Source organism: Tursiops truncatus, chromosome 5 (assembly GCF_011762595.2).
Source record: "Tursiops truncatus isolate mTurTru1 chromosome 5, mTurTru1.mat.Y, whole genome shotgun sequence".
In the NCBI taxonomy this organism is placed as follows: domain Eukaryota; kingdom Metazoa; phylum Chordata; class Mammalia; order Artiodactyla; family Delphinidae; genus Tursiops; species Tursiops truncatus.
Window position 1 is genome coordinate 31265409 of NC_047038.1, and position 9984 is coordinate 31275392.

At 43.6% G+C, this 9984-nt stretch overlaps 1 pseudogene; it reads left to right on the top strand.

Annotated features, from left to right (window-relative positions):
• The first annotated feature begins 7066 nt into the window (after window positions 1-7066).
• On the top strand, window positions 7067-8536 carry LOC117312467 (ribosome-recycling factor, mitochondrial pseudogene; annotated as a pseudogene).
• Window positions 8537-9984: the final 1448 nt, after the last annotated feature.

The following is a 9984-nucleotide window of genomic DNA, read 5'->3' on the forward strand; positions in this document are numbered from 1 at the left end:
GATGGAGTGCTTAACATGCACTATCTCCTGTACTCCTTGCAACAATTCCAGAGAGACGATACTATCACCACCCCCTTCTTATACACGAGGAATCTGAGTTGTAGAAAGTAATCTGGTCAAGGTCCCACCGTGAGTGGAGAAGCCAGGAGTCAAACCAGGCCTCCACTCTATACTACCTCCTCATGATTCCGTGGCCATTGTCTTTACAATTAGTTACTTTTCAGAATTTTGGGGTTCAAAAGTTCACTGGGGTTCCCAAAATAGGAGGTGCGGGAATCACCGTGTAGCAACCCTCTGCACTGCCTGAGGCTCTGCACAGAACCGTCCCCTGCTACACACCTGCCTAGCCCAGCTGCCACTGCGTGATCCACTCTACACCTCGGTAAACTTGAAAGCTGGCCTGTCAACGAGACCTTGACTCAGGAGCCAGTGTGGCCAAGGCCTCTCCCCATGACAACTCTGGAGGCAGCAACGTTCATTCACAGTTCAGATCTATTCAACGTCAAGCCTGAAACAGAGATGTCGTAAATCCCATCAAAATCTCCTCCATAATGTGACACACTTTGTTAGAACAGAATAAGGGGTTCGGCTCTGTTGGACCAAATCAAGTTAGTCTATGTGGAGTATCACATTTTAGATTCAAATCCCAGTTAAACCCTCTGCTTAGGTTCGTGGTTAACAATATTTTTATATCTGTCTGCAGAGATGACAGGCAGCCCAGCTCTCAAGTGGGCCCAGCGGCCTCCGAGCGGCTGCTTTTAGAGGCAAGCTCCACAGATGGGAGGCAGAAATCTCACCACCCCAGTGTCTCCTGATTAGCCTGGAGAAAAGCTGAATGACAAACATGTTTCCAATCTGCCTGGCCCATGCAGGGAAATGGGGCAATCTGGCCTAAAAAGGGATTTAGACTTTTGTTGCGTGCAAGGGAAGGGGGACAGAGAAAAGAAGCTGATTTAAATCCATCCACAATGCTTTCTCACTTGGTGATCTCTCAGATAAGAAACAGACTGGCTGTGGTTCAGACCCCTATCACGCCTGTGCATCACGCCTGTGCATCTTCCGCCTCGCTGCTAGGTAGCCGTGGACCTCTCAGACAGCCGTATACTGTAGAGATTGTTGCAACTGGTCATTTCAGAGCGCTTGCTCTTTTGGCCAGAATCTTTTTTTTTTTTTTTTTACATCTTTATTGGAGTATAATTGGTTTACAATGGTGTGTTAGTTTCTGCTTTATAACAAAGTGAATCAGTTATACATATACATATGTTCCCATATCTCTTCCCTCTTGCCTCTCCCTCCCTCCCACCCTCCCTATCCCACCCCTCTAGGTGGTCACAAAGCACCGAGCTAATCTCCCTGTGCTATGCGGCTGCTTCCCACTAGCTATCTATTCTACGTTTGGTAGTGTATATATGTCCATTGGCCAGAATCTTATGATGTGTTTGTTGATTGATAAAATTGGCCTACAGTAAAATTCTCTATAGGACCTCTAGATTAAAATAAGCATAAGTAACAGAGTATGCATTACCTAGTTAGCCATTCAGTTACACGAATCATACTACACTACATTAGTTGCAAAGTCGTATAAAATGTGACATCAAATAGTCACAAGGCTCATGTGGCAAAGGCTAAGTGTTAAAATATGTAATTTATTTATTGGAGATACTGCATTAAGACCGCATATTTTCATTTCTCTCTTCCCAGTAGACAGAAGAGTCCCACAGATACTGAAAATATACATAGTTGATGCAGAGCTTCTTTTAACTATGTAAAAGTCAATAAATCATTTGTCACCTTCAGGTGGGCAAGGTTTGGGTGCTAAACATTTTTGAAAAATCCACAAGCCACATGGAAATACATCCTCTAAAAGCATACATTCTGGCTTTAAACACATCTTTTTTTCTTTCTTCAGTGCATTCATTGGAGCATTGTTAATATTATGCTGATGGAATGAAGGGCAGGGTTCAGGGGAATCTATCCCCTCCAAGAGTCCCTTTCCTGGGTGCAGATACGAGAAGAGCACCTATAAGATGACTGCTGCTGTACCTCGGGTCCGCCAGGCTAAGTCCAGGGCATCTTGCTCTGTTGGCATCAGTACAGTGCTTCTTCAAACACAATTATCGAGACAGTCTTCAGTGACCTCTTATTGCTGCCGTATTTGGGAAACTGCATTCAGATGCAGATTGGCCTAAATCCTATCAACCCGTTCAACCATGTGTGTGAGTGTGCATGCGTGCACACGCACATTTGTGAACAAAACATCACACACGTATTTGTACTTAGATAAATTCTCCCTAGAGCAGTTAAACCCCTACCCCCCAAATTTCCAAATGAGGAGAAATGCTTATTTTCCCAGGCAACTTTGTCAATTGCTCTTGTGCTCTTCTTATAAATATTTCATAGCAAATATTTAACATGATTCTTTCCCCAATCGGATCAGCTTTGAAAAGCTCCTCAAAGCGAATTCTCCCCTAACAATAGCTTGATGCAAAAGCTTTTTTTTCTGCTCTTAAGCACAGGGTCTGCTGCCATAGCAGCAGGAATAGTTCTTACCTAATGGAAAAGAAAAGATACTTTACGTTAATTCAGTAGTCGGTAAAGGCGAAGGCAGCGGCAGGCGTAGCATACGCGTACATCGTGCTGCCAATATGGAGGCCCGGCTTACCTTGACCTCCCCTCCCCCAGCAGGCCAGCGATTAGTGCCCAGCCTACATTAGAACTGTGATGGGAAGGGACAGGTTTATGTAAATGATCCGCATACGGATTTTGCGCTTGTAAAACAGCGCAGTTACTTTGGGCTTTCTAATTATTTCATGCCTTGTGGTTCTCTGATGGGGCAGAGATGACTATACTTGAAAAGTACCCTGTGATTGACAGACTTCTGTCCCCCTGGAGCTCATTAGGGCTCCAGCTTTGGAAGATGGGAAATAACCCTACCAGGCACCAAAAAAGAAAAAAGAATTCACCCCAGCACTAGTGATTCTGTAGATGCATTTGTTCAGACTTAGGTTTTGTTGGGGAAACAGTGTTATCAGGAAAGTGCACTATGGCCTTCCTGATCCAAACAGACACTCTGCTTTGGTGCTTTTGATTTTTAAAACCAGCATTTAGAGTCACACAGGCTGTACAATGTAGAACTTGAAGGGTATGAAATGCCAATAGGATTTTTCACAAGGAAGTGGGAAAAAGAGGTGGGTGAGAGATGCAGTATGCCACATGGCATAAGGAGCAGCTACAAACTCGAACCAACTCTAACCACTGCTGCCACTCTGCAGTCAGCATGACCTGTTCCTAAGTCAAGTTGGCAGAGAAATCAATGAAGGGGGCAAATAAAGTGGAAAAATTGATTTGGAAAGTCTGAATGTCCCCTCAGGTTACATACGCCCTGCTGAGAAGAAGAAGGTACTGGGATTCGGGCAAGGTTGTGAAGAGAAAAAAAATCCATAAAGCTGGAAAGACTTTAAGGTTCATTGAGTTTAGTCTTCCCATTTTATGGGTCAGAAAATTAAGAAGCAGAGCAGTCACTGCTAGTGAGCTAGCAGTACGGCCAGAACTAGTCCACAGCTTTCGATCCAGTACCCATTTCTCTCGGTCAGAACAAGGAAGGGGATAGGATTAGGGGAGATCAGGTGACGTGAAGTCTGTCAGTGGATGAGGTTCCAAGATGAGGAAGCCAAGATCTGTTAGTCCAAACATAGTGGGGTCAGATTTGTAGCCACTACACTTAGATGTGTAAACATTGGACCATTCTTTATGTTTCTGTAACTGATTTTGTTTTCAAGCCACATATCACTGGGTAGTAAGGAAAACAAATCAAACTTAGCCTCAAACAGCACAAGTTTACTACCTCACGTTTCTGTGGATCAGAAGTCCAGGTGGGTTTCAGCTTCAGGTGAGAGTGCTAGGGATGCTGTCTCAATAGGAGGCTTGTCTGGGGCAGGTTCACGTCCAAGCTCTTGTGGTCGTTGGCAGGAGTCAGATCTCCAGGGTGTTGGCTGAGGGACTCAGTGTTTTGCTGGCTATTTGCCACGTGCTCCCCCCACCCCACCACGGCAGCTTCTTCTGTGAAAACCAGCAAGGGGCAGGGTCTGTAGCAAGATACACATCACACTAACGTGTGACCTAATCACAGAAGTGACACACCGGGGAAGGGGGTTCCGCGGGATGTGGGTGCTGTGAGGCAGGCTCATGGCCATCTGGGGCCTGCCTGCCACAGGGAAAGAAAGACCCACTGCTTCTGTAGCTCTCACCCACCTGGCTTTGGGTTTCCCGGTTTGAAAGAAGACTCCTGAGAGGCCAAGATAAATGATGTTCCAAGTTGCCAGGGGAATTGGATGAATGATTATGGGACTTCAAGGAGCAGTTGTAAAATAAAAATTTAAATTCTACACGAATGATATGTAACTTTTCAGAGGAGATAGGCTCTCTTAAGGGTCTACTTCTCAGGGACCCAAAATTGCCATGAAGGGAACACCTGCACCCATGCAAACCCTTCCCAGAGAGCAGACTTAAGGTGGGAAGGAACCCGTCCCTTTCACGCACTTTGTTTCCTTGGAGGGTCCAGAGGTAGAAACACAAACGTGTATATGATTTTTTTTAAAACAAACAGCAGCATGTTATGCATACTTCTTCTGAATTTCGCTTTTTTCACATAATAGTATATCTTGGAGTTAATTCCACATAAGTCAAAACCTCCTAATTAGGGCTTCCCTGGTGGCGCAGTGGTTGAGAGTCCACCTGCCCATGCAGGGGACACGGGTTCATGCCCCGGTCCGGGAAGATCCCACACGCCGCGGAGCGGCTGGGCCCGTGAGCCATGGCCGCTGAGCCTGCGCGTCCGGACCCTTTGCTCCGCAACGGGAGAGGCCACAACAGTGAGAGGCCCACGTACCGCAAAAAAACCCAAAAAAACAAAAAAAACCCTCCTAATTAAAGTAAGTTCAGTGTCTCTCAGTTCAAAAAAAAATTCATTCAGCTTAGTTTATTTTCTTTGGATAAATATTCAGTCAAGTTCAACGTACAAACTTCCTACCAGGGCCCTTCAGCTTCTTTTAAAAGTTCCTCAATCCCCTGGCCTACTCCCCCAAGAGGGCACCTGGGTATGTTGTGTATCTTTGCAGTGACTAGAGGAACTGACTGGTGTAAGTTCAGGTGTGTTTGCTGTTCTCTGGTCTCTGATGCCTCTTCAGCTATGTCCACTGTCAAGGAAATGCACATGCAGATAAGGCACCAGCTTCCCTTCACCTCATCACCATGAAAGCAAGCAAGTTTCCCTTGGGTCCAAGAAGTTACCTTGGAACCTAAGAGGGAGAGGGAGAATATTTCTTCAACATGACATTATATTAAACTATAAGATACAAAGATACTCTTTTATATTTGGCAAATTTTAGTACAACCACATGCCTTCATATGACCCTTCCCTGCCTCCGTCATTGACAATGAAGGGTTCAGTGAGGAAGTCTGAGTCAGTTATGCAAAATAAGGCAGTTACCATTAATTGCACACCGACCCAAACTGTGTAAGTTTTGACCCCCTGCTATATACAAGCATACTTTGTTTTACTGAACTTTGCTTTATTGCACTTTGCAAATATTGCCTTTTTTTTTTTTAACAAATCGCATGTTTGTGGCAACCCTGTGTTGTCAGATGATGGCTTGCAATTTTAGCAATAAAGTATTTTTAAATTAAGGTCTGTACAGTTTTTTAGACATGATGCTATTGCACACTGAACAGACTACGGTTTAGTGTAAACATAACTTTTACAGGTACCGGGAAACCAAAAAATTCGTGTGACTCACTTTATTGCGATATTTGCTGTATTTTGGTGGTCTGGAACTGAACCTGCAGTATCTTTAAACCGTGCCTGTATAAGCAAAACAGAGCCAGGAAAGAAGGCAGAAACCATGAATTGGAAATGAGGCAGTAAGTCAGGGGCCAGCGGAGAAAGTAGACCAGGTGAAAGTAGATAGATGGGCGTATGGAAAGAAAAAGGCCAGCCTCCAACAGAGGCATGCGGCAAAACTTCCAAGTTGAAGAATAGACAAAGGAGGAAAGCTGCCCAACTCATTTTAAGAGCTAACAAAACATCGATTCTAAAACCAGTATGGACAGCACAGGAAAAAAGTACAGGCCTATCTAACCTATGAATACAGATGGGAAAATCCTATATAAATTACTATCTAAGTGAATCTAATCATGTGTTAAAAAACAAACCCAGTGCAGTTTATTCCAGGAATGCAACAATGGTGTAATATCAGAAAACCTATCTTAAAAGAGAAAACAGAGGAAAAGCTAGGAAAAGAAAATCTGTGAATGCAAAAGGTATTTCATGAACTTTAACACTTAGTTATGATAAGATAACAATAGTCTCAGTAGCCAGGAATAGAAGGGAACTCCTTGAACCTGATAGACCTTATACCAAAAGATTAAGGTCAATGTGATAGTTGATGGAGAAACCTTTCAGTTCGTTTAAGGTCTTGAACAAAACAAAGTTATCATGATCTCTGCCACTATTTAACCTGTTACTAGATGTCCTCATCAATAAAAATTAAAATAGAAGACAAGAAGAAAAAAACATTGTAAGATGTGGTGGTTTAAATATGTCTATAAATTCTAACAGTATCTTCTACAAGTGGAGCCTAATTTCTCTCCCCTTGAGCTTGGGCTGGACTTAGGGAATTGCTTCTAACAAACAGAATAAGATGAGGTAATGCTGTGTGATTTCTGATACCAGGTCATATTCCTGGATTACTGACCTCAGAGACTGTATGATAGTAAATGTCTGTTGTCCTTAACTGCTAAGTTTTGAGATAATTTGTTTGAAGCAATTGATAACTGATATGCAAGCGTTAGAATAAAATATATTAAATCATCATTCCTTAAAGCAACTATACTCCAATAAAAATTAATCAAAAAAAATCATCATTCATTGCTGACAACATAATCATCTATGTAGAAAATCCAACGGCACTAACAAACTATTAAAATTAGTGGGAGTTTAGCAAACTTGCCTTAACACAAGATCGACTTAAAAAAATCCATAGGCCGTCGCTGCGGTCGTGCGAGTCTTCCTAGTAGACTGGGCGGTAGCTGGCTCATTAATATCACCATGAGAAAGATGCAGTGGAAACTGTAGCTCAGAGAGGCTGATGATCTCCCTAAGGTCACACAGCTAGTAAATGGGCAAACTGAGATTCCAGTTCAAGACCGCATCCAAAGTGGGTGTTCACAAGAATTGTCTTCAGTCATGGCCTTGGGTTTAAGGTGCTCCCGCTTGGTCCACCCTGCCTTTTGCAACTTCCTTGCAGCCTTGACCAGACCTGTTTCAGAAGTTACGCTGAAGACAGTGAGTGGAAGACAGAATGACCACAGGCAATACCTGGCCTATCCAGCTGTACCAATCCGTCATTTCGCTACCAAGAAAGCCAAAGCCAAAGGGAAAGGACAGTCCCAAACCAGAATGAATCTTAACACTGCCTTGGTTGAGGATATAATCAGCTTGGAGTAGGTGGATGAAGAAATGAAGTCGGTGATAGAAGCGCTCAAGGATAATTTCAATAAGACTGTCAATATAAGGACCTCACCAGGATCCCTTGATCATATCACTGTGGTAACTGCTGATGGGAAACTTGCTCTAAACCAGATTGGCCAGATCTCCATGAAGTCGCCACAGCTGATTTTGGTGAATATGGCCAGCTTCCCAGAGTGTACAGCTGCAGCTATCAAGGCTATAAGAGAAAGTGGAATGAATCTGAACCCAGAAGTGGAAGAGACGCTAATTCGGGTACCCATTCCCAAAGTAACCAGGGAGCACAGGGAAATGCTGGTGAAACTGGCTAAACAGAACACCAACAAGGCCAAAGACTCTTTACGGAAGGTTCGTACCAACGCAATGAATAAGCTGAAGAAATCGAAGGATAAGGCCTCGGAGGACACCATTAGGCTCATAGAGAAACAGATCAGCCAAATGGCCGACGACACAGTTGCAGAGCTGGACAGACATCTGGCAGTGAAAACCAGAGAACTCCTTGGATGAAAATCCCCCAGGGGCCAGCAGTGCTCCCAAGCCCAGTTTCTAGTAGGTCCCATGGGTGGCAAATTGGCACCTCTCTACCCCATCCACACGGAAGGCTGTCCCCACGCACTTGTCAGTCCTTGGAAGGCCCAGCCTTCCAGTGGGACACTGTTGATTCCCTTCCTCCTGTCCCCTGTCCACCCCATCTGCTCTGGACCTTCTGGCCTGGGTGGCCCTCAGAGAGTCTCTGTTGCTGACAGAGGGCCTTTCCTCGGGCCATTTGCCTTGACTGTGTCATCACCGAGCTGTCAGGACCATTGGCAGGCTTGGCACTGCCTGCGCCTCACCTTGGTAGCCTCCTTTTCAAACAATTAGTCAGGCCCTGTCCCCACCTTTGAACTCTGCTTGGGCCAATGTGGGCCTTCACCTGTGCCTGGATACCTTTGCTAGAGGCCCATTTTCTAACCAAACAATAAAATCTAAATAAATTGATTGGAAAGAATAACAACCGCAAAAAAAAAAAAAAAAAAAAAAAAAAAAAAATCCATAGTGTTCTATACCCGCAATACCAAACGAGAAAATAAAGTATCATTCACAATAGTAGCAGAGCTGTAATGTATCTGGGGGTCAACTTTACAATGAACGTACAAGACATTGCTATGGAAAAATATTAAAATTCTATTAAAAAATATAAGAAGACTGAATAAATGGAGACACAGGCTACATTCGTGGTTGCTGACTTAATGTTAAAGATATTTCAAATCTTCTTCAATTAATGTATAATTTTGATGTGAAGACAGTAAAAATTCCAGGCAGATTTCCCACCTGCCTGGATGGCTTACCATCACCCATCACTGTCCTCTGAACACCAAACACTCTGCCTTTGTCACTAGCATTCCTCAGGTTGCCTTTGGCTGGGTCTATATCAAGGGCCTATCTCACCACAGCTGCCATGTCTCTTCCATCTCAGTCCACCTCAGAGCCATGTGCTCTGGATCACCTTGTTATTTACTGAGCTCCAAGCTTCTGTTGTGCTACGATGAGGGCAAATGAAGAAGGAGGAAAAGAATGAGGAGGAAGGAGGAGGACCAACAACAATAACAACATTTGGATGCTGTGAAGATAGGACCCCTCTGAATACAGTTGTATTAAGAAACTTATGAAACTTTCATTATGAGACCATAAGATGAGAGCCCAATTATGAATTCATTTGAATAAGCCCATGGGGTATTTATTTGCATTAATGAAAACTACTAGAAGTGAGGACTTTTATGCAAAGTTTACAAAACCATATCAGAAGAAAAGATGCCAGAACTGTGTGGTAATCCTAGTTAGCAGACCAATGCAAACAACATTTTTACTGTCTTCGTGAATGAAATAGTAGGTTACAAATGTATATGCTCATTTAGATTTGGTGTGGAGAAGGGGAGAGATAAAATGAAATAGGGCTCTATCCAAAAAGAACATAGGATTACCAAACCAGAAGTTCTTTTCATTCACTGGCCAAGAAAGGCTATAGTTGATGGGGAATGCAGTCAAAGAAAGACATCCTGTAGCTATGAGCTAAGAATCATCTGATCGCACTGAATAGTCAAATGACTCAGCAGTGAAGGATCTGACTCAATGCAAAGGCAAATATTGGCCCCTTACCTAGAATCTGCACTCCCTCTAATGTGTTCACACCCCACTTCTCCTGACTTATTCCTATTCATGCTTCAAAACAACTCTGATGTCAACAGCTGTGGAAGGCTTTCCTTTATACCTCTTCCTTCCACCTCGGTTTCCACCAATTGCCCTCTCAGTTCACCCTGCATTGCCCCCTTCCTAGACCTGTCACCCAAATAGGATTACTTTATTCATCTCTTTCCCTACTAGCCTTTGAGCTCTTTAAAGGCAGGGGCTGTGTCTTTAATTTCTGTCTTCCAAAGACCCAACCTAGCACCTTAAAGATAGTAGTCTCTCAATAACATTCA